General features: G+C 32.4%; 1 long non-coding RNA gene across 1 annotated transcript; it reads left to right on the top strand.

Annotated features, from left to right (window-relative positions):
- Positions 1–18,506: 18,506 nt before the first annotated feature.
- On the top strand, positions 18,507–25,126 carry LOC145956881 (uncharacterized). The gene is made up of 3 exons (XR_014433209.1): positions 18,507–19,035; positions 20,095–23,894; positions 24,954–25,126. It is a non-coding gene; the product is annotated as an uncharacterized LOC145956881 (long non-coding RNA).
- The last annotated feature ends 734 nt before the right edge of the window (positions 25,127–25,860 follow it).

Here is a 25,860-nt window from a genome sequence, read left to right as displayed (position 1 = left end):
GTAATGAAATAACCGATGTAATATATCAAGTTAAAAATTAAGTTGTTTAGGGTTATTAGAGTTGAGATCAAAATTAACTAAGAATAGAGAACACATATAAGGGTTTTCTAAAGATAGAAAATTCATAATCATTTTCACAAAATATAGGCGATGGTTTGTACACTATCTGCTTTTACTTTGTCAAAAATCTGAAGTTGAGAATGTTAGCTTCTCACATTTGATATATCATCTAAAAAATAACATTCCTAGGAAACATGATTTTTCATAAATGTTTTTTATACAAGTTTTCCATCAAATTGTTCTTATGGGATAGGTGGTAATCTAACATTCTTGAGTTAAAAAGAATATTTTACTACAATAAAAATATTACGTTAATTTAATCATAAATAAAATAAAAACAAGTGTTTAATAAAATAATTATATTTTCTAACTTAATTAATTAAATTAATTGGATTATTAATATAATTAAAATATTTTATTAACTAAAATAAACTAAAAGGGGGTTGTAGTGAAAAAAGGAGGTTTGGGTTGGACTCTTAAGTCCAATCTGAAAGCTTATTTAAAAACAAGAAAAAATAAGGGGTAGGTCATTCATGTGCATTTGTTCTAAATCCTAAGAGCAACAATAAAGGAAAACCTAGTGGGAGTGCTACGAAGATTGTCACTCTATGTAAAAGGGAGAGAATGTCTCATTTATGAGCACATATGAGGGAATGGGTAGTAAGATAGTCCCTAAGCCTTTTAAGTTGTTGGTTGGATTTTAGTTAACACCTATAATATGAATTTTTGGCCAAATTGATCATGTGTGAAATTTAATTGTTTGAGGGTTAAGGTTATATGTATGATTTAGGGTTCTGGTGTGATTTGTTTAAACTCTAAAACTTATTGCAATATGATGTTTAATTTTGAAATGATTATATTAGTATCAAATCGATAATTTCATGATGCAAGATAGAGAAGAAGAGGGTAATAATTGTGTGGGAATTAGTTGAGTTTGATGCAATTATATGACTCTAGACTGATAAGCATGACCATGGTTAAGGGAACATGCCAGTGCAGGAAGCACCACAACTATGCTTAAGAAAGCACACTTGTGCGTGGCCAAATTTGAGGGAATAACCACACTTTTGCTTAATGAACCATGCTCGTGCATGCTTGATTTTAGTAAAGCACACCTATGCTTAATTTGTGCACGCTTGTGCATCCTTTTAAAATATGAATTACCTTTTTATGTCTTTATAAGAAATGTAGCCTTGGACGTTAGCTTTTCGATGACACTGATGTGACACCCTCTACCCCGCATACCATAACACATAAATAATAAAATTTGAATAACACATCCATGACTTAAACAAATAACTTAATCAACGGAAATTGCAAAGATATAATGCCAAAGTTTCCAAAATAATAAGAACAACATCCTAATCTAATCTTATCTATGCCCCGATGTCACATGTCCTATCAGTGCAAAGCTCAACATTGAAGCCTAAGCTTATTCACCAACATCATCGGCCTCATGCTGATAATTACCTGTATAACAATCAAAGGAAAATAACACAAAAGAAAAGGGAGTGAGAAATATTTCATTCTGGCTCACGATGTAGGAATACACACCGGATAGCCAAACAAAAACAAACATGTATATATGTACATAGCATAGATAGATTAACAACAATCATTCCACTCATCAAAGACATTAAAAAACCACTTTAATATATAACATTAAAATGCACATGCAATGGACACGGACTACATAATATCATGCATGTGGCACCAATAACACATATCATATGGTGTATTGCCACTAGCAATACATGAGAGTAGTCTAGGAGTACATGCCGAGTCACACCCTCTACGCACTCTCACTAGAAGGACATACTACCTGGGTTTAGTCGGGATAGCTAAGCCTACGCAAGATACATCCCATGCACACAATGGGCGAGACTGGGACTTCCAAATGAAGCTATCCTCAAGGACTAATCCCCAAGCTTTTACACAAAGGGGCCTTCCCTAGCGGTGTATTCCATATCGTACCCTTAAAAAAATTTAGGCAAATGATGCATGTAAATCAAGACTCTATGCAAACTCATATCACATTATCATGTCTCATTATCATATAACATTATCATGTCTCATTATCATATAACATTATCATGTCTCATTATCATATAACATTATCATGTCTCATTATCATATAACATTATCATGTCTCATTATCACTTATCCTCATATCTCATGTCTCATATTCACTTTTACATTATCTCATCATATTCACATAGTCTCCACATAGTACTTTTATTCATATCAAAACGTGTTTTTTTTGCGAAATTAAACACATATTCGTACATTTCACCCAACAAGGAACATAACAGAACAATCAGAAAGCAAAACAAAAAATATTCATATTTTTCCTGTTTGTCATAGGGTTTCTCAAGAACCCACAGAGCACTCTAATTCATACAATAAACATTTAAAACAATACAATTTACTCATATAATTGCCTCTTCAAACAATCTCCTATTACAATCACCAATGCATTCCCTTAGGGTTTCCCATAGGAACCCATAGGAACACCAAAGTCTGCAATTATAATCCAAACACAAACACTACTCATACATACATACATACTAATTACATCAATTAGAACATTCAGGGAGAAACAGAGATGAAACAGATACAATTAGGAAAAACCCCTCATACATGAGCATATAACAAACATAGGATTGGGGGCCAATCCCACTACCCAACATACATTCCCACACATAGAGCGAGGTTTCTCACTCCCCTTTTACCTCGATAAGTAGGAGATGAAACTAAAGCAGGATCTTGCTGGTCTCCTCCTCTAGGTTCCCCTTGGTCTTTAGAGAGTGTAAAAGAAAAAGAAGTCAGAAGTGAAAAATATGCTTTTGGGAGTGCCAGAGCATGCTATTTACAGATGTCAAGAGTGGCCACAACGGCCCGTTTCAGATCTAGAACGGGTCGTTCTGGACTCATTCGTCATGTGTAAAATTCATATCTAGAATGACCTTTTCTTAAGCCAGAACGGCCCGTTCTCGGGTTGAGTTTAACTCATAATGGCCATGTTTGGAATGGCCCGTTCCCAAAGTGGAACGACCCATTCTGGGTTCGAATTTCACTCATAACAGCCTGGGTTGGAACGACCCATTCGAATTTGGGAACGGCCCGTCCCCAACTAGGGTTTATGGGCCTTTTTAGTAGTTTTGAACAGCCCATTCCAGTTTGGGAACGACCTATACTAGGCTACTAAATCACCATTATTTGGGCCTTGAGCCTTCATATAATTTGTGAAAATCGGGGTGTTACAATTGAAATCATCAAAAATGAGGTATAGAACATATATTATGATCAAATTAGTGAGTAAAGGTCAAGTTGTCATAATTAGGCCTAAATACTACAATTTTTTAATTTTTAAAAGTAGTAGATGGTAAAATAAACACTTGAGGTCAACATAGAAGTTTTAGATAATTATCTCAATTTTTTAATCAAATTAAGATTAACTTGATAACATAGGTACAATTGTAAATATCAGGTTTAGGCCACATAACGTCATAAAAGCTTAAGATTATAAGAGATAATTCTGTGAGTTATACTGGTGAGTTGTTTTATTCTTTAATTGCCTCTATGTGGTATGAGGTGGTTGTAAATGATATGATATATAATGTTGATGTTTGAATTTAGAATATTGTGTGTAATATTTGACATGTTGGCGAATGAAAATATGTGAGATGATAATCATTGATGACGATGAGAGTTTGAATAATGGTAATATACAATGTTATGATGTGAGATGATGTTATGATGATGATGTATGTGATAGTATGATGTATGAAATGATGATGATGGTGATGATAAGATGAGATGTGTAAGACTAAGCTACAAATGAAAATGATGAAATCCAAGTAAAGCTTTATTTGTTGTAGAGAAGTTTAGACTATTCAGTCTAGCAATAAAATCACCAAGTGGTCATTGTATTTGTTGTAATGTGGCATTGTTATGTATGGATTCCATGCATTCAAACCTTTTTGGAAAGGTAGTTTGAATCTATGTACGAGGATCTCTATAGTCATCTACTTAGACCTTGATAGTGTTATGATAAGGAGCCTCTAATGGAGGGTGTGAGGTAACCATGGTCGACTATAATGCTTCAATTGGATTTTGGTAGATATCCCCTAGTTAAGAGTGGATTGAGAGGGTCATCCAATATGTGGTGAACTAGTCCATGAGTCCTAGGCTGCCTTAAGTTGGCAATGATGAGGAGATTGATACCATATCCATGTAGAAGGATTATTGTTATTGAGATGATTATTTCCTTGGATATTGGAGATGAATATAGGTGTATGTATGAGGTTTAAGTATGAAGTATGTACTTTTAGTACTATCCTTATGCCTTATATGTGTTGTACATGGATGAAATATATTCTTACTCCCTATGTTTGTTGTTGTGTTTTGCTTGTGCTGATTGTCATTGCAAGAGTAGACCATGTACAAAAAGATGAGTGTAACACCCCAGTTTTCATGCTTTTTGATGAGGGTAATTTAGTGATTTTTAGTGTGAGTTAGTAGCCAGAAGGGGCCGTTCCAAACTACTAAAACAAGCGTGATTTAGTAGCCCAGAATGGCCCGTTCACAAATTGGAACAGGCCGTTCTAAACTACTAAAATGGCCTACAAATTCTAGATGGGAATGGGGCGTTCCAAACCACCCAAAAGGCTTGTAATCCTAGTTGAGAACGGGTCGTTCTGGATTTAGAACGGGACGTTCCAAACATGGCCGTTGTGAGTTAAAGTGCAACTTCAGAACGGGTTGTTCTGGTTTTAGAACGGGCCGTTCCAGATGAGAATTTAACATATGATGAAAGGATCCAGAATGGGTCATTCCAGATTTGAAACTGGCCGTTCTGGCCACTCCTGAAATCTATAAATAGAGCACTTTGGCAGTGTTTCTAGACACACTCTCTAGAGACCAAGGATAACCAGGAGAAGGAGATCGACCAGATTTCGCTCTAGCTTCATCTTCTACTTATCCAGGTAAGGAGGGAGTGAGAAACCTCACTCGCGGGTGTGGAAAAATTGTTGGGTAGTAGGATTGGCCCCCAATCCCTTTCCTGCATGCATACTTCTAGGAACAGGCAACATATGAACGTTTTCTGTTTTGCCTCCTTATTGTTCTGTTGGGCTTCTTGTTAGATGTGATGTGTATATATGTGATTGATTTTGATAATGATCATGTTTTGATATGTATTAGAGTACTCTATGGGTTCCTTCGGGAAACCCTAGGAGAAACAAGCAAAATAGGAATATTTTCTATTTTGCTTTCTGATTCTTTTGTTGTGTTCCTTATTGGATGTGATGTATGAATATGAGATTGATTTTGAAAATATGTTTTGATATGAATTATAACGCTCTGTGGGTTCCTGTGCGAAACCCTATAAGGAAAAATTATGAATAAGACTGTGTGCAATATGAACAAATGACATGAGACATGATGTGAATGAGAATGTGCTAATGTGAACTTTATGACTATGGGGATGTGAAATGTGATGAGATGAGATAAGTTATGACCATGAGAATGTGAAATGTGATAAGACATGAAATTCCATGACAAGTGAAGTGATGAGTCCATGAGTTTGTCAACGCGTGACATGCATCATGTGCATATATGAGCTAACAAGGTGTACCTTAGGGTCACTGGTGATGTAACATGCTAACAAGGTGTATCTCAGGGTCACTGGTGATGTAACATGCTAACAAGGTGTACCTTAGGGTCACTCACGACATAACATGCTAACAAGGTGTACCTTAGGGTCACTGGTGATGTAACAAGCTAACAAGGTGTAGCTTAGGACCACTATTGATGTAACATGCTAACAAGTTGCACCTTAGGGTCACCCACGACGTAACATGCTAACAAGGTGTACCTTAGGATCACTGGTGATGTAACATGCTAACAAGGTATACCTTAGGGTCACCCACGATGTAACATGATGATATGATGAGATAATATGATGATAAATGTGATCATGAGATACGTGACTAGCGCCACATGCATATATATTTATGAGTCGAGTCCATGACATCCTTGCATAATGAATGACTGTGTATGTATGATTTATGTGTGTGTTACCTAACTGTTATTTCTACATCTGGAACCGACTGAGATGTTTCTCACTCCCTTGTTGTTCTTTGTTTGTGTTTAAATTGTGTTGCAGGTGATTATCAGCATGAGGATGTTGGTGATGAGGCTTAGGCTTCAGTTGGGCATGCTCTGATAGGATATGTGACATCGGGGCATAGCTAGGCTTAGTTCAGGATGCTATTTCCATTAAACTATTTGAAAACTCAGTTTTATTTTCTTGTAATTTCCCTGACATGTTATTTGGATTAAGTTTATGAATGTGAACTCTTTACCTTATGTGGTTGGAGATTTGGTTATTAATGATGAAGAATTTTATTTTATTTTTTATAATTTTTCTATATGTATGTTGGGGTAGAGGGTGTCATAATGAGTTTGATAAAGGTGAAGTCTAGTGCTTTGACGGTTGTTTCGTGATCTTGCTTTGATGGTGTTACATCGCAATTAGAGAGATTTATGCATTCCTTAGTTACAAATAGCGTTTATTCCATTTTTATGTCATTTTATGTTTTAAGTTGGAAGTTTGTGTAAATAAATGATTTGTGCCTTGTTTTTGAATTTATACATTATTTGGTTACCTTTTATTAAATATTTTTTATTTTAAAAGAATTGTCAATCCTCTTGCTTTAAAGTGATGATTAATTATCTTATAATATCTATTTAATTTAATTGGTTTTTTTAAAATATTTATTTATAATCCTTCAGAGTAGAAAAGTGTAATGGTGATGGTGATGGCTACAGTAATGTGATGATAGTAGAGATGGTGATGTTGATAGTGACGATTATATTATGATGGTAGCATGTGTGTCATGGTTTTGCTTTGCATGAAAACATAGGATAGAAAAATTCTTTATCAGTTGCTTTGTGTTTTTATAAAAGTGTGCTCTCAAATAGTTACATAATCAAGTGGCTCAGCTTTAAATTTAGATTCTTATGTATCAGGAAATGCAAGCCGGAAAGAGATGTCTGCCTATTAAGTACTTGTTAATCTCTAAAAAAGATGAGTCCTTGTGTTGATACTCATTGATAATAAATAAATAAATAAATAAAGGTTAAAATACTTTTATAGTATGTATATAATTTTACTTACTTTACATTTTTGTCTTTATAATTTAAAATAGACATGTTTAGTTCATATACTTATCTTTTTAATTTTTTTAGTCTCTATAATTTAAGATAGATCTTTTTAATTCTTATACATATAATTTTTTTAATCTTTTTAGCTAATGTTGTTATTCGTTTTTTTAACACTGTCTTTTTTATATTGACCTAATAGAGGTATATTCAACTTTGTGGTTTTAATATTGAATTTGCTTTTGTTAGACTTAGCTTTGACACTTTTTTTTTATCCTCACCTTCGATGCCCATTATTGAAATACATATTTTTACCCTTACAAAATTAAAAACCTCTATCATATTAACACAAAAGAGATGATGTTATAAAAGAATTAACAATAAAAATTGAAAAAGATTAAAAAAAGGTATGTATAAAAGTTAAAATGATATATTTTAAATTTTATACAGAAATTAAAACTTATTGATATAAATAAATATAAGGACCAAAAATGTCTAATTTAAATTATAAAAAATAAAAGGTTAAATAAATAAAAATATAGAGATTAAAAAAATATTTTTTAACATAATATTAAATTAGGTCGCTAATTTCAACATAATTCATTTTAAAACATCAACTTATTGCGCAATCATATTTAATAGTTAGTATAAAAAAAAAAACTGTAATGTGAATCGAAATATGTAACTCCTGAATCTAAGTATGGATAAGTTACATGATTATTTAATAATATATTTTTAACTCATTTTTTATGGTCGATTAAAAGTTATTAAAATTACAAAATCACACTAAATAAGAAACGAGACATCTAAATTTTATAATTTTAAATAAAATTTTACTATTAATAAGTAGTTTTTTAAAAAAGTGTGCAGCTGATAAACTTGTAGGGCTGAGAACAGAACATCGACTATTTTTTCATGTTTATGTAGTTCTACCTTTTACTATGTTCGATACTTTTATTCGTGACCTTATTTTCGTTTCTTAATTTCTATATTGTTTATGTACTTCCCTTGATGTTAAAAAATTTGTGTCTAAAACTTTTATTTTATCGTATATTTACAAGTTTGTTTTATACATTGGTGTAAAAAAATGTTATTTTATACATATTCAACTATGTTAATTTTTTTATTTCTTCTTATTATATTAATTGTTCTATTTTCGTATTTTTATTTTTCTTTATTTGTTGTAAAAAAAATTATATTTGTATATACAATATAAAAAAATCGCATATTATACATTAGTTATTGAATATTATGTAAAACCATTTTATTATAATTAAAACTTTAATATTATATTACATTAAAATATTTCTAATATATAAAATATTTTATATATTCCGTGAACGGGCAAAATATCATGCTTAAATCACTGCTATCGGCGGTGAATACTCCAGGGACGAACAAAAAAAAAATATCATGCTTAAATTTGCTAAATGGAAACGCTATGATGTATATAGGAAATTGTTTTTTTTAATTAAACATATACATTATATATATTTAATCACCATTAATTTCATCATATTGAATTGTGGTTATTAAATAGTTAAATTGGAAATCAATATCATTAAATTATATGGTTGGTTCTCAAGTCTCAACTCAAACTTTGGATTTGATAAAAAAAAATGATACTAGAAAGAATAGCTTTACTATTCAAGATCTCAAGGTAGACTAATTTTTGACAAAATCAATAAATATTTCTATTAACATCATAGTATCAAAACAAATAAAAATAATAATTAAATTACGAATCAATATCATTATCAATTAATTCCATTACTAATCTCATGTTAAAAACATTATTTAGGATTGGTTGTTTCATTTTTCAAATCAGTAGCATTTCCTTATGTTAAATTTTTTTTTTGTCTTTTTATCCCTAACTCTTACATAGGATGTATATCCTATCGGGATTTTAGCCTTTTTTTTTGTTCTTACCCTAATTTTTTTCCTAGAACACCTTTGCGAGTTTTCATCCTAGCAAGCTTTTAGCAATGCCTCCAATTATAATGCCTCTTCCCCATCTTGGACTTATCTTTAGAAAGATCTATTCACTCCACCTTGCACATTTGAGAAGTTCATGCTCCTCCTCAAGTTCTTTTCCTTTCTTCTTTGGACTTCTCCTTCTCTTTAGAGATTTTATCTTGTAGCTTACTAGGAGTGTGGATCCATCCGCTCCTAGTTATTCCTTTTATCCTAGTGATGTCAGATAGGTCTTTGATTGATGACACCTTGATTCCGTAGACTCGTGACACGACTTTATCCTTGTCATATGGGGAAAGGCTTGATGTCTTGATAGTTAACTATTTCGACATTTCTTTCCCATTACCCACTTGGATTGTAGCTAATTTAACTTTTTAAACATGCCTCGCTCCAAAGTGCAGGCTTAATTACCAGTGTCTTACTTTCCATAATTAACGTGCATAGGTCAATTTCCCTTTTTTATTCTTATCTATTTATTTACAAGGAAGGAATAATGCTCTAGATAAATGTCATGCAGAGAAATTTAAGAATTCATTGATTTGTTTATCGGTGAATGCTTAAATAGATTTTGACAGTATCAAGTGAGAATCTAAAGAAATTTTAAGGTGGTTGATGCCTGTATGAAACACGTCTTATAAATGCCTAAGTCTGCACTATTTTTTTTTTGTTCAAGATTTTCGTCTTAGTGGACTTGTAGTTTGCCCCAAAAAATTTTATTAATAAAACATTTTTTTGTCATAGTTGGAATTTTGCAAATAGTGCATATTAGATTCTAAGAAGACTTATTTCACCAGACATATCAAAGTGAGGGCCCAACCATAGTATTTTAAAAATTGATTTAGGCTTTTCTTTAGAGTGCGGATCATATATTAGAACATTCACTTTTCTTAACTTTCTATACATGTCACTACCTAATCCTTCCATAACTTATGAAAAATAAATGCATGATGGAGTAATGAGCTAGCCTAAGAATGCATCACATTTTTTTGCCTATACTTTATCATGTTCTTATTATCTATGGAGAGATGATGCATGATAAAGGTGTGAATATTTTTTTTATTAAAAAAAACTAACTATATGATGCTTAATGAGATGATGACCTAAGAATATACAAAAGGGTATTAATTTCTTTATTTATTATTTGTTCTTTCTTTATTATTTGTTTGCGTGTTTTAAAATTCCAATCCGCTCCTTATTGAAACAATCAATGTGCACAAACAAATGCAACAAACAAATGCTCAAGCAATGTAAATCCATGGACTGTCACGTTCTAATCCATGGGTTGGGGTCCCTGTCAAAGAAAGTGCGTTGTATAAGACGGCTCTAACTGTTCTCACTAGTATTTAAAGCCCCCCAAGGTGCCTCCATTATAGAGACCCAATATCTTTGTCACTGTCACCTGGTAGACTTTAGGGTCTAACACAATATTTTGGGCTAAAGTAACCACTTATCACCTTGAGTGTGATTTTCAACAAGATCTACAGGCTCAAGGCCATTCTAGGGTTGACTGTATGTCAATCACTCCCTATGATTTATATGCTCATGCCCTTGAGTATAGGGGAAACTATTGTGTGCACAAGTTCATGTACACTTGTTTATTTCAAACAGGTGCAAAATTTAAACAAACATCCAGATATCAAAGCCAAAAAAATAAATATTTACATATAAAACAAGCAAGGTAAATGGGAAAAAATATTTGAACTATTATTTTTATATTACTAGTTTCATCATTTATTGAGCCTGACCCTCTTTAAGCTTCGTCAATGGAGTCATTATCTGTCAGAACCCAAAAAATTATGATCTAGCCCACAGATGGTTTGGACCTCCGTTTTGAAAATCTCATCGGTTAGGGAATGCTCGGAAACCAAACTAATTTTTAATCAATGGTTTTTGAAATGGTTCGAAGGAGTCACTATCGATATTTTACTCAAAACATCAGAAAAAGAAAAGGTTTTTAAAATTACCATAATGGTCTTCATAGCCAAAATTGGGCTCGGGGATCAGTTACGTGTAGAGAAGGTATTAGGCACCGTACAATGCCCCAAATCAGTACCCTACAATGAACTTAGTATAATAAAGAATAATAGTTTGAATATGTTATTCCCCCTTTTAATGCTTATTTACATGTTCTTTTAAATTACAATTACTTATAAAATAGGATTTTAAACCCCCATACATTTGAAAATAGTACGTCTACATGATGATTTATTGTTCATGACAATGGTATTTGAATGAAACAGTAGTGATGAAAAGAGAGAGAGAGAGAGAGAGAGAGAGAGAAAGAGAAAGAGAGAGAGAGAGAAAGAGAAAGAGAGAGAGAGAGAGAGAAAGAGAAAGAGAGGGAGAGAGAGAGAGTTAATAGTAATACCTCTGAAGCGAGTTTTATAAAATTTCTCTTCACATGTGGCGTCTAGGTGTAACACCCCAGTTTTCATACTTTTTATTGAGGGTAATTTAGTAATTTTCATAAAATTTATTTAGGGTATTTTAGTAGCCTAGAACGGGCCATTCCTAAATTGGAATGGGTCGTTCCAAGCTATTAAAAAGTTTGATATTTAGTAGTCCAGAATGGGCCGTTCCAAATTACTAAAATGACTTATAACCCTAGTTGGGAACGGGCCGTTCCAAATATGGCTATTGTGTGTTAAAACGCAAACTTAGAACGGGACATTCAGGTTTTAGAACGGTCGTTCCAGATGCCAAGTTTACACATGCTACAAGGACCCAGAACGGCCGTTACGGATTCGAAACAGGCCGTTCTGGCCACTCTTGAAATCTATAAATAGAGCACTTTGACACTGTTTCTGGACACACTCTCTAGAGACCAAGGAGAACCAAGAGAAGGAGATCAATCAGATTCTGCTCTAGCTTCATCTTCTGCTTATCCAGGTAAGGGGAGAGTGAGAAACCTCGGTCGGGGATGCGGGAATAACTATTGGATAGTAGGATTGGCCCCCAATCTCTTGCCTGATACATGCTTCTAGGAACAGGCAAAATATGAATGTTTTCTATTCTGCCTTCTGATTGTTCTGTTGTATTCCTTGTTGGATGTGATGTGTGAATATGTAATTAATTTTGAGAATAAATATGTTTTGATATGAATCATAGTGCTCTATGGGTTCCTAAGAGAACCCTATGAGAAACAGGAAAATATGAATGTTTTCTATTTTGCTTTTTGAATGCTCGTTGCGTTCCTTGTATGATGTAGAGTGTAAATATGTATTTGATTTCAAAATTAGATATGTTTTGATATAAATTAGAGTGTTCTGTGGGTTCATGTGCGAAATCCTATGAGGAACAATTATGAGTATGACTATGTGAAATATGAATAAATGACATGAGACATGATGTGAATGAGAATGTGTTAATGTGAACACTATGACCATGAGGATGTGAAATGTGATGAGATGAGATAAGTTACGACTATGAGAATGTGAAATGAGATAAGACATGGAAATTTTATGTCAAGTGAAATGTTGAGTCAGTGAAATAGTGAATGTGTGACATGCATCATGTGCATATATGATTTATTCCAGGTGTGTCGCTTAAGCCGCATACTAGTGATGTAACAAGCTATGTGATGAAATGACTTATTCCAGGTGTGCCGCTTAGGCTGCATACTAGTGATCACTACTAGAAAATTGCAAAATAGCAACCAAAATTTATCAGTCGCTATTTAGCGACCGATTATGAATAATCAAAATAGCGACCGATTTAGCAACCAAATAAGTCGTCGCTAGAAAATCGATCGCTATTTCGGTTGCTAAATAAGAAATTTTTGATTTTTTAGCGAAGGAATTAAATTCGGTTGCTAAATTAGAAATTTTGATTTTTTTAGCGATGAAATTGAATTCGGTCGCTAAACAATAGTTAAAATTAGCGACAGAATTGAATTCGGTAGCTAAATAGTAGTTAAATTTAGCAACAAAATTGAATTTAGTCGCTAAATCAGAAATTTTGATTTTTTTAGCGACAGAATTAAATTCAATCGCTAAATATTAGTTAAAATTAGCGACGGAATTAAATTCGGTCGCTAAATATTAGTTACAATTAGTGATGGAATTCTATTTGGTCGCTAAATATTAGTTTAAATTAGCAACGAAATTCTATTCGGTCGCTAAATAAAACTTAAAAAAATTTATAAATTACTTAAAAGTGATGATAATATTGTTGTTGAGTATCAATCCCATTTTCTTTTTTTGTAAGAGCAAGACATTAATTTATAAAAAAATCTTTATATGCACTCTTACATAATTAATACCAATAGTTATTTATGTGAAAAATATTTAAAGGTTTTTTTTACGATAGGATTTTTAGGCATTTTTTTAATTAGAGTATATGAATTTTTTAAAATTTCTTATTTATTTTGATCCATATTTATAATATATATTTCTAACTTATGATAACTTTATTTTTAAATAAATTTTTATATTTAAATTTTATTGATAGAAGAGATGTGATATCTTAAGGAAAAAAAGAATTATAACATCCTCTCTTTTTCTAACAGGAAGAGTACAAATGTATTTTCTTATTAACTATTAGTATTTTTTATTGTTGTGTGATAAAATTGATTATTTTAAATTATTTTAAATTATTTAACTAGAATCTTATTAATAATTTACTATATGATTTTAATATTTTTGTATAACTAATATCTAATTTTAAACTTGATATGAAAATATTATGATATAACTAAATAAGATTTTAAATTAGTATTTTATTAATGGTTGATAATTAGAAAATAAAACAAGTATAAATACTTTTTTTGAATTTTATATCTTAGATTTAAGATGAATAAATATATTAAGTTAATTAATAATTTATTTAAAATGTTAAAATTTAATTTATAAAAATAATATTTTAAAAGAGAAGGGATATAATAACATCGGTGTAACTTTTACTAAGTATTACATTGCTTAATAACTTTATATTAAATGTGAATTTTATAAATTCAACCGTTAGATTGAAAGTTTTTTACTCTTAAATCATATATACAAAATTTTATATGAATTCAAGATGATTTGATACTTCATTCTTGTAAAACAAAATTGACGTAATATATATATATTTCAAATAAAATATGAGCACTTTGATTACTTTTAAGTTGTTGTTCAATTTTAACAAAAATTGATATAAACATATAAAGTGATATGAACTTTCAATCTAACGGTTGGATTTACAAAATTCACATTTAATATAAAGTTATTGAGTGGTGTAATACTTAGTAAAAGTTATACTAGTGCTATTATAACCCTTCTCATTTTAAAATTTATAAATTATTACTTAAACTTTTAAATTTATAATAAATAATTTAAATTGTATCATAAAATTAATTTTAAATAGAAATAAGTAGATTGTTAATTATAAAAGTAAGTATATATATAAATAAAGATTAATTAAATATAATATAATTATTATATATATTATTATATATTTCTAACAGTCTAGATACACCAAAATGATAAGGATCCAAAGATAATATAAGTATGAGATTGGATAGTTGAGAATGACTTAAATGAATTAATTTGTACTACTTATACTAACAACATGCACCTGTTTTTCGGTAGCTTATCTCATAAGAACTTCACAGTTAAGTGTGCTTGACTTGGAGTAATATTACAACACCCAAGTTTTCAAAAAAGTTATTATTATTATTATTATATGATATTTGGTCATAATTATTTTAATAATTATAGAGGAATATTATTTTATATGTTTTAAATAATTATTATTTTTGGACAATTATTTTATACATATTAAATAAGTATTTTTAAATAAATATTTATATGTCTTAAGGGAAGGTTGATTTTATATGATATTTTGTTATTGAATTTATATTATTATATTTTGGGTCAGAAATATATTATTATTATAGAGAAAAAATATTTTATAATATACATGTATTTATTTTATTTAATTATTTTGAGAAAAATGAGAAGTGAGTTAGAAGAGAAGGAAAATGGGTTGCGTTGACCCAGCCCAATGAATTTTTAAGAAAGGAGTCTGGTAGCGTTAACTCTATCTTCCTTATTTGCGTTCTGAAGGATTGGGGAAAAAAAGAGGAGAAACAAAGAGCTCTAAGGAAGAGTACTCAGGAACGATCTTAGATCACACCAAGATCATTCGTCTTCTGCTCATCCAGGTAAGGGGGAGTGAGAAACCTTACTCTGGGTGTGAGAATGTATGTTGGGTAGTGGGATTGGCCTCCAATCCTGTGTTTGTTGTATGCTCATGTGCGAGGAGTTTTCCCCAATTGTATCTGTTTCATCTATTATTCCTCTTGTATGTAATTAATTGTATAAATTGCTTAAATGAATGATTAATTTCAGTTTTAAAATTTTAATTGTATGATTTGAGATTTATGTGGGTTCCTACGGGAAACCCTATGAGAAAACGGGTAAAATATGAATGTTTTCTATTTTGCCTTCTGATTACTTTGTTGTGTTCCTTGTTGGATGTGATGCATGAGTATGTGGTTAAATTTGGAAATGAATATGTTTTTATATGAATTAGAGTGCTCTGTGGGTTCCTACGGGAAACCCTATGAAAAAACAGGCAAAATATTAATGTTTTCTGTTTTATCCCCTGAGTTTTCTGTTGTGTTCTTTGATGTTTGCGGAGTGTAAATATGTGTTTCATTTCGCAAATAGATGAGTTTTAATATGAATTAAAATGCTCTGTGAAAATTGTGAATGACATGTGATAATGTGATATGACAATGAAATGTGAATATAATGATGAGATATGATGATGAAATGTGGTGATGAAATGTGATGATGAGATGTGATGATGACTATGTGATATGAGAATGAGACATGATAATGTGATATGAGAATGCATAGAGTCTTGATTGACATGCATCATGTGCATAAATATTTTTAAGGGTACAATATGGAATACACCGCCAGAGAAGGCCCCCTAGTGTAAAAGCTTTGGGGATTAGTCCTTAGGGACAGCTCGGTTTGTAAGCCCTAGTCTCGCCTATTGTGTGCATGGGATGTATCTTGCACGGCTTAGCTATCCTGATGAGACTCTGGTAGTATGTACTTCTAGTGAGAGTGCGCAGAGGGTGTGACCCGGCATGTACTCCTAGACTACTCTTCGTGTATTGCTAGCGGCAATATGCCATGTGATATGTTACTGACGCCACATGCATGATAAAACGTAGTCCGTGTCCATCCAAGTGCATTTTAATGTTATATGATAAATTGATATTTTGATGTCTTGAATGAGTGAGATGTGATATTATTATTAATTTATCTGTGTTATATATGTTTTGTTTGTGTTTGGCTATCCGATGTATATTCCTACACTCTGAGCCAGAGTGAGATGTTTCTTACTCCTTTTTCTTGTGTTGTTTTTCCTTGACTGTCTTACAGGTAATTATCAGCATGAAACTGAGGATGTTGGTGATGAGGCTTAGGCTTCTATGTTGGGATTTGCTCTGATGTGAGGTTAAAGAGCTCACATTCATAAACTTAATCCAAATAACATGTCAGTGAAATTACAAAGAAATAAAAATGAGTTTTCCAAAATAATTTAATAAGAACAACATCCTAATCTAATCCTATCTACGCCTCGATGTCACATGTCTTATCAGAGCAAAACCCAACATAGAAGCCTAAGCTTCATCACCAACATCCTTAGCCTCACGCTAATGATCACCTGTGTAATAGTCAAAGAAAAACTACACAAGAGAAAAGGGAGTGAGAAACAGCTCACTCTAGCTCACACTGTAGGAATATACACCGGATAGCCAAACACAAACAAAACATGTATAGCATAAATAGACTAACAATAATATCACATATCACTCATTCAAGACATAAAAACATCAATTGGTCATATAACATTAAAAATGCATATGTATGGATACGGACTACATATTATCATGCATGTGGCACCAATAACATATCACATGGCATATTGTCGCTAGCAATACATAAAGAGTAGTCTAGGAGTACATGCTGGGTCACTCTCTCTACGCACTCTCACTAGAAGGACATACTACCAGCGTCTCGTCGGGATAGCTAAGTCGCGCAAGATACATCCGATGCACACAATGGGTGAGACTGAGACTTACAAACCGAACTATCCCCAAGGACTAATCCCCAAAGCTTTTACACTAGGGGGCCTTCCCTGGCGGTGTATTTCATATCGTACCCTTAGATGTTTTTCTCATATCACATTTTCATGTCTCATTCTCATATAACATTATCACATCTCATTGTCATATTACATTATCTCATTATCACATCTCATTGTCATATCACATTATCACATCATATTCACAATTTTCATAGAGCACTTTAATTCATATCAAAACTCATCTATTTGCGAAATTAAACACATATTCATACATCTCATACAACAAGGAAAACAACAGAACAATCAAAAAGAAAAATAGAAAACATTCATATTTTGCCTGTTTTTCATAGGGTTATCTCAATAACCAACAGAGCACTCTAATTCATACAATAAACATCTTACTCATATAATTGACTCTTACAATTACAAATGCATTCCTTAAGGTTTCTCATAGGAACCCATAGAGATCTCAAAATTATACATTTATATTTAAATATAGGAAAAGCAACAGAAGAAGCATATATAATTAAGGAAAATCCCTCATGCATGAGCATACAACAAACAACAAACATAGGATTGGGGGTCAATCCTACTACCCAACATACATTCCCACACCTAGAGCAAGGTTTCTCACACCCCCTTACCTCGATAAGTAAGAGCTGAAACTAAAGCTAGATCTTGTTGGTCTCCTCCTCTGGGTTCCCCTTGGTCTTCAGAGAGTGTAAAAGAAAAAAGATCAAAAATGAAAAAATGTCCATTTGGGAGTGCTAGAGCATTCTATTTATAGGCATCAGGAGTCGCCAGAACAGCCCGTTTCAAATCCAGAACGGCCCATTCTGGACTCGTTCGTCATGCGTAAATTTCACATTTAGAATGGCCTGTTTCAAAATTAGAACGACTCGTTTTGAAATCACATTTTACCTACAATGGCCATATCTGGAACGGCCTGTTCCCAAATCCGAACGGCCTGTTCCAGTCTAGTTTTTATAGGCCATTTTAGTAGTCTGGAACGGCCCGTTCCAGTTTGAGAACCGCCAATTTTAGGCTACTAAAAATCAAAATATTATCCAAAAATAATTTTCATAAATATTTATTATTAAAATACTAATAATTATTAAAAACTTTTAAAACATCGTATAAAATGTAACATCCCAAAAATTTTATTCTTATGTATTGGGATTATTAGAAGGATTATAATATTTTTATACGTATTTTACTATTTACGTATACGTATTTTACTATTTATGTATACGTATTTTTACTATTTACGTATACGTATTTTACTATTTATGTATACGTATTTTTACTATTTACATATACGTATTTTACTATTCACGTATACGTATACGTGAATAGTAAATGGCTGCTAAGGAAACCACGAGGGAAGCAAGTTTCAATTTTTTAATTAATTTTAATATTTTAATGAATAGTGCATAGTAACTTATAATATTATTTTAATGAATAGTGCATAGTGCATAGTAACTTCAAAATTTCTATAAATAGGGCCCTAGGGTATTTGGAAATTCATAACTTGGAGAAGAGGTCCTAGAGAGAGAAAGAAGAGAGAGAAAGGGAGAAAGAGAGAGAGGAGGGGAAGGAAAAGGGGAGAGAGAAGAAGAAGAATCCAGTAGAGGAGGTTCTGCCTAAGGAGAGAAAGGAGGAGGAAGATAGAGGAGGTTCTACTCTAGTTACGGTCCGGTTTAAGAAAAAGAGGAGGAGGTTCTGCCTGAGTTCCTATTTATCCAGGTACGGGGGAAAAGGGGATTATTTATATGTATAGTACATGAGGGAATTGGGTAGAGGAAGAATTCCTTAGGATTATGATTGATTTTACAATTATTTGATTTGGAGAATTATTGGTTCTATTAAAATTATCTGTGTTGAGGTTTATAAATATGCCTAAGTGTAGGAATGATGATCTGTGAAGAAGAATGAATTGTAAGGAAAATGCGGTGAGCTAGATTTTGGAATAATGAGGGGTTTTACTGTTTATATTAATTATTCTATTGATTATTATATTAATGAAAGTTATTGTTATATTACTTGTTAAGAATTAATGATATTGATGTGAATTGCTTGAGGGGTATGTAAACCCTATTATATTGAGCTTATCTGTTATCTATGTGATATGGAATTGCGTACGTGATATGAATTTGAGTTATAAGATGAAAGGATGTATGAATGTGATTTTGATTGTGATTGTGGTGTCTCACATCGATGACTAGGGACGGCACGGCCCCTGGGTAAGTGGTGCTACAGGGAGGGCGTGACCCTAGCATGGTGTGGGATGAGTAAGACAGTTAACACCACCATTTATGTCGTTTATGGCAGCCCTGGCATAGGGTTAATTGCAAGAGATTGTATTGATTGTAATGTGATTGTGTTTCCTCACACCAAATGATTAGGGATGGCATGGCCCCTGGGTAAGTGATGCTACAGGGAGGGCATGACCCTGGTCTGGTGTGGGTTGAGTGAGGCAATTAACCCGTATCACTTGTGTCAGATGTGGCGAGGTCTTGACATAGTGTTAATTGTTGAGATTGGCATGAATTATTGATGATGTTGAGATTGACATGAGTTATGAATAGTGAAATAATTGTTTTAATGATGTGAATGAGAAAAGGTATAAATGATTTTGTTAATTATAAAATCTAAGTGGATTATGATGAATTGATAAACTATGATACATGATCGTAAATAATTTATTAAATAAAGAAATATGATGAGATTTTAACATGGTGTGTTTGGATGTACTTTGCATATAGATATCTTCTTTTCTCACCGTATAAATTGTGGATATTTTAGGTGGAGAAGATCCGGCTACGAGTGGCATCTAGAATGCCAACTGTTTTATTTTGGGAAATACTCTGATATTGTGACATCGGGGCAAAGGATTTTTAGGATGAAATATTTATGTGAATTTGGTACTGTAATATTATTTTGAAAACAATTTGTAAAGAATCTTGTGTTTTATGTTTGATATTTCAATTAGTGTAGTTGTTGAAGTTTCTTATGTGAACCCTTTTACTGTAACTGAAAAGATTTATTACAATGTACATGTTGGGATAGAGGGTGTCACATTTAGTGGTATCAGAGCAGGCCGATCCAATCGGCCGTGAGTTATGAGTCTACTATGCTTGTTTGGTAGATTAATAATGTGATGAGTTGATTGATGTGCTAATGTGATGATTGATTATGTTGTTATTTGTGTGCAATGTGTTCTCAGGATTTGTATGATAGATTTTGATGAATGCTATTTTTGATTGCTTCTTTGATAATCGCTTATTTGTTGATATTTCTTGCTTACGTAAGAGGTAGTGGTTTAGTGATATCGCTTATGTTGAAAGCATATGTGTGAATAATAGACGAGATACTGTGCTAATATTATAGGAATTATTGAGGCCTTAGATTTGAATAAGACATGGATTTATTTTAAGTGTACTAAGAGTTTACGATTAGTGAAATTTTTGAAAGCTATAGTTGTAGCGATTGAATTCAAGGATGACATATGTCGAGAAATGGGGTTTTGGTATTTTTTTTAAGGAGAAATTGAAGAATTGATGATTTCTAGAATTTGATAGCCGCATATTTTCTAAGTCTTTTTTATACGAATATGTGAATCGTTTGGTTTAAATTTGTGGTGAGAAAATTTGATTTAAATTTGAGGTGGTAAGAAGTAAGTTTGGAAGGATTGAGGTATTTTGTGGCTTAGATGTTGATGCATTAGTGTGTAGGGGATGTTTGCACTCCCGTTATAGTTACTTTGATGAGCAAAGGTCTAGTTGTAAGCATTTAATATATCTGTGGTGATTTTTGAATTTTTAGCTAAGAAGATGATCCTTTTAAATTCTGATGTCTTCATAAGAGTTGTAGTTTAATCACTTAGCTTTCTTTGGTGATAGGTTGAGATCACGTGGGATGTGTTGTTTTCTTTGGTAGTTGTTTAAAAGAGAAGTTAGGATGTATAATAATGTTTTTGGGTTAGTAGGCAATGCAAGGATAAGAATTGACTTTGTTAAAATATTTCGGTGCGTTATCATATGGATTAAGAGGTTGTTTAAGGTTGTATGATGCTATGTGGTAAAGGTTGTTCATATGGATGATATATATGAAGGTTTAAAGTAGGTATTCGAATATGATTTAATATGCAGGTAGGTTGATATGTGGATAGATGACCTTAGGGATCAATTGGTGAATGTAGTGTGGTTAGTAAAAGTGATCTTAGGGTATGATATGATCATATTGTAGTTAAGGGTGGAGATATATTCAAGACGGATGTATGTTGAGTTATCAAAGTATTATTATTTTATTTTATCTTATTTTTATTGATTGAGTGATTGCTTGTTTAATTGATTAATTTATTTTTATTGTATGAGATAAGTTTTCTTGTCCCTATAAATTCCAGTTGAGGTAAACATGGATATGACTCTTGTAGAAGTTGTGTTTAAGTGGGGAGATATCTAATCCAGTTAGTGAAGATAAGAGTTTTATGATATTAGTTTATTATTATTGGAGATTTATTAAAGGAATTTTTAAGATAGCATTGCCCTTAACTATATTACTAAGAGGGGTATTGTCTTTATGTGGGATAGTAGGTATGAGAGTAGTTCCAACTCTTAAGGCAAGATTGACTAATGTTAATACTACTAGATTTTAGAAAGTCTTTTGTGGTATATATTTATGTTCCTAAGGTAGGTTTGGATAGAATGTGAATGCAAAATGGATCAAATAATAGCTTATACTTCTAGAAAATTGAGAATTCATGAGAGGAATTACCTTACCCATGACCTTGAATTGGAGACATTACCTATATGATTCTAAGCTTGAGGTATTCAGTTTTAAATATCTATTGACCAAAAGAGATAGTTAGAAACTTCTTAAGAAATAAGATTTTGATCTTATTAGTTATTTGGCCAAAGCCATTGTGGTAATTGATGTTTTGATTAGAAAACCTTTATATTTTCCTTATGATTAGAAAGATGGATCTTTTTAAGAATTTAAGTCTGACTTGTGAGATTACTCCTAGTGGTGAAAAATTAGGTATGACTCGAATAACAAGTGGATCATTGAGAGAAATTGGAGAAATACAATTAGTTGATTCATATTGGTAACAAGATATGAGGATATAGAATAAGGTGATGGATAGAGGTTTGACTTGGTTGTAGATGGAATAGTAAAATTAGTGATTTGATATGTGTATCTAGTTAACATGCTTAGGTGTTTGATCTTTATAGATGATTATAGAAGTAATATCAATATTGTGACAGATGCTTTGATTATGATGATCACTGATATAATATTTTTTTGATTATTTAAGGATTGGATTTGATTGAAGAATTTAGAGACTTATGCTTGATGTGTGAGATTATCCTTAGGGGCATTGAATTGATTATGTTGAAAGTGATTAGTGAATTAATGGGTGAGATCAGAGAAGCCTAGGAGTCAGATCTTTTATTAGGGAATCTAATGGAGAAGATTGGTAGAAGTATAGATAACCATTTTTTAAATAGAAATCGACATTGTTTTGAAGTGCAAAGAGTAAATTTGGGTGCTTAGTAACCTTGAATTAAGAAAGATGATCTTAGAAAAAGGACGTAATAGTACTCTTAGCATTCATTTAAGAACTACTACGATGTATCAGAGTAGCGCAGCGGAAGTATTATGACCTATGATGAAGAGAGGAGTGAAGCAATTGTATACTTGTGATTAGCATACTATAAGTCTTTAAGAATTTTGTAGCACTTGGACGCTCCATGTTGGAAGTAAAATGGTGAATGGATAAGACTTTAGTGATAGATTTGTCTGAGACACTTAAGAGATTGATTTTGTTTATATGGATAGGCTTGTCAAGGTTATTTGTCTTACCCTTAGAAATCATTTGATGAAATTGATAGAGTTGTATAAGTAAGGTAATGAGGTTGCATAAGAATTAGAAGTAAGAAGCGAAGAGTTTATCATTGCAAAAATTTCGAGGACGAAATTTCTAAAAGGAGGGGAGTAATGTAACATCCCAAAAATTTTATTCTTATGTATTGGGATTATTAGAAGGATTATCATATTTTTATACGTATTTTACTATTTACGTATACGTATTTTACTATTTATGTATACGTATTTTTACTATTTACGTATACGTATTTTACTATTTATGTATACGTATTTTTACTATTTACATATACGTATTTTACTATTCACGTATACGTATACGTGAATAGTAAATGGCTGCTAAGGAAACCACGAGGGAAGCAAGTTTCAATTTTTTAATTAATTTTAATATTTTAATGAATAGTGCATAGTAACTTATAATATTATTTTAATGAATAGTGCATAGTGCATAGTAACTTCAAAATTTCTATAAATAGGGCCCTAGGGTATTTGGAAATTCATAACTTGGAGAAGAGGTCCTAGAGAGAGAAAGAAGAGAGAGAAAGGGAGAAAGAGAGAGAGGAGGGGAAGGAAAAGGGGAGAGAGAAGAAGAAGAATCCAGTAGAGGAGGTTCTGCCTAAGGAGAGAAAGGAGGAGGAAGATAGAGGAGGTTCTACTCTAGTTACGGTCCGGTTTAAGAAAAAGAGGAGGAGGTTCTGCCTGAGTTCCTATTTATCCAGGTACGGGGGAAAAGGGGATTATTTATATGTATAGTACATGAGGGAATTGGGTAGAGGAAGAATTCCTTAGGATTATGATTGATTTTACAATTATTTGATTTGGAGAATTATTGGTTCTATTAAAATTATCTGTGTTGAGGTTTATAAATATGCCTAAGTGTAGGAATGATGATCTGTGAAGAAGAATGAATTGTAAGGAAAATGCGGTGAGCTAGATTTTGGAATAATGAGGGGTTTTACTGTTTATATTAATTATTCTATTGATTATTATATTAATGAAAGTTATTGTTATATTACTTGTTAAGAATTAATGATATTGATGTGAATTGCTTGAGGGGTATGTAAACCCTATTATATTGAGCTTATCTGTTATCTATGTGATATGGAATTGCGTACGTGATATGAATTTGAGTTATAAGATGAAAGGATGTATGAATGTGATTTTGATTGTGATTGTGGTGTCTCACATCGATGACTAGGGACGGCACGGCCCCTGGGTAAGTGGTGCTACAGGGAGGGCGTGACCCTAGCATGGTGTGGGATGAGTAAGACAGTTAACACCACCATTTATGTCGTTTATGGCAGCCCTGGCATAGGGTTAATTGCAAGAGATTGTATTGATTGTAATGTGATTGTGTTTCCTCACACCAAATGATTAGGGATGGCATGGCCCCTGGGTAAGTGATGCTACAGGGAGGGCATGACCCTGGTCTGGTGTGGGTTGAGTGAGGCAATTAACCCGTATCACTTGTGTCAGATGTGGCGAGGTCTTGACATAGTGTTAATTGTTGAGATTGGCATGAATTATTGATGATGTTGAGATTGACATGAGTTATGAATAGTGAAATAATTGTTTTAATGATGTGAATGAGAAAAGGTATAAATGATTTTGTTAATTATAAAATCTAAGTGGATTATGATGAATTGATAAACTATGATACATGATCGTAAATAATTTATTAAATAAAGAAATATGATGAGATTTTAACATGGTGTGTTTGGATGTACTTTGCATATAGATATCTTCTTTTCTCACCGTATAAATTGTGGATATTTTAGGTGGAGAAGATCCGGCTACGAGTGGCATCTAGAATGCCAACTGTTTTATTTTGGGAAATACTCTGATATTGTGACATCGGGGCAAAGGATTTTTAGGATGAAATATTTATGTGAATTTGGTACTGTAATATTATTTTGAAAACAATTTGTAAAGAATCTTGTGTTTTATGTTTGATATTTCAATTAGTGTAGTTGTTGAAGTTTCTTATGTGAACCCTTTTACTGTAACTGAAAAGATTTATTACAATGTACATGTTGGGATAGAGGGTGTCACATTTAGTGGTATCAGAGCAGGCCGATCCAATCGGCCGTGAGTTATGAGTCTACTATGCTTGTTTGGTAGATTAATAATGTGATGAGTTGATTGATGTGCTAATGTGATGATTGATTATGTTGTTATTTGTGTGCAATGTGTGTCGCCACCGGCCCGAAACGGGCTTTCGGCATTCGCGAAGGATGGTTGGACTCGTTTATTTGTTTGAAAAATGTGGATTGCTAGAATGACTTATTCTCAAACTGAGACCTCGTCAAACGAGCAATTTTATTAAAAGGCTCACTAATCCATATTAATCCCAAGCGGGACCCTCCATGGATTAGTGGTTTTCATAAAGGAGGATTCGTGGAGTCGCCACCAATGTTTTACTCAAAACATTGGAAAAAGGGATAAGGCAATTGATTTAAAAATCAACTTTGGCCACTACAACCAGAGTTGGGTAAGGGAGTCGGTTACGCGTGGGGAAGGTGTTAGCACCCCACAGCGCCCCTTTCGGGTTCCCTATGACAGATTATTTTTAACAGAACAGTATAAAATTACTAAATTACCCCTATTTATTCTAAGCAATTATAAATTGACTATCTACATGATGACAGTTTAAATATTCACACAGAAAGCAGTAAAAGGAAGGAT

The sequence above is a fragment of the Cajanus cajan genome, chromosome 4 (genome assembly GCF_000230855.2).
Source record: "Cajanus cajan strain Asha chromosome 4, NIPB_CcT2T_4, whole genome shotgun sequence".
NCBI classification, from domain to species: domain Eukaryota; kingdom Viridiplantae; phylum Streptophyta; class Magnoliopsida; order Fabales; family Fabaceae; genus Cajanus; species Cajanus cajan.
This window is presented reverse-complemented; position numbering and strand designations above follow the sequence as displayed.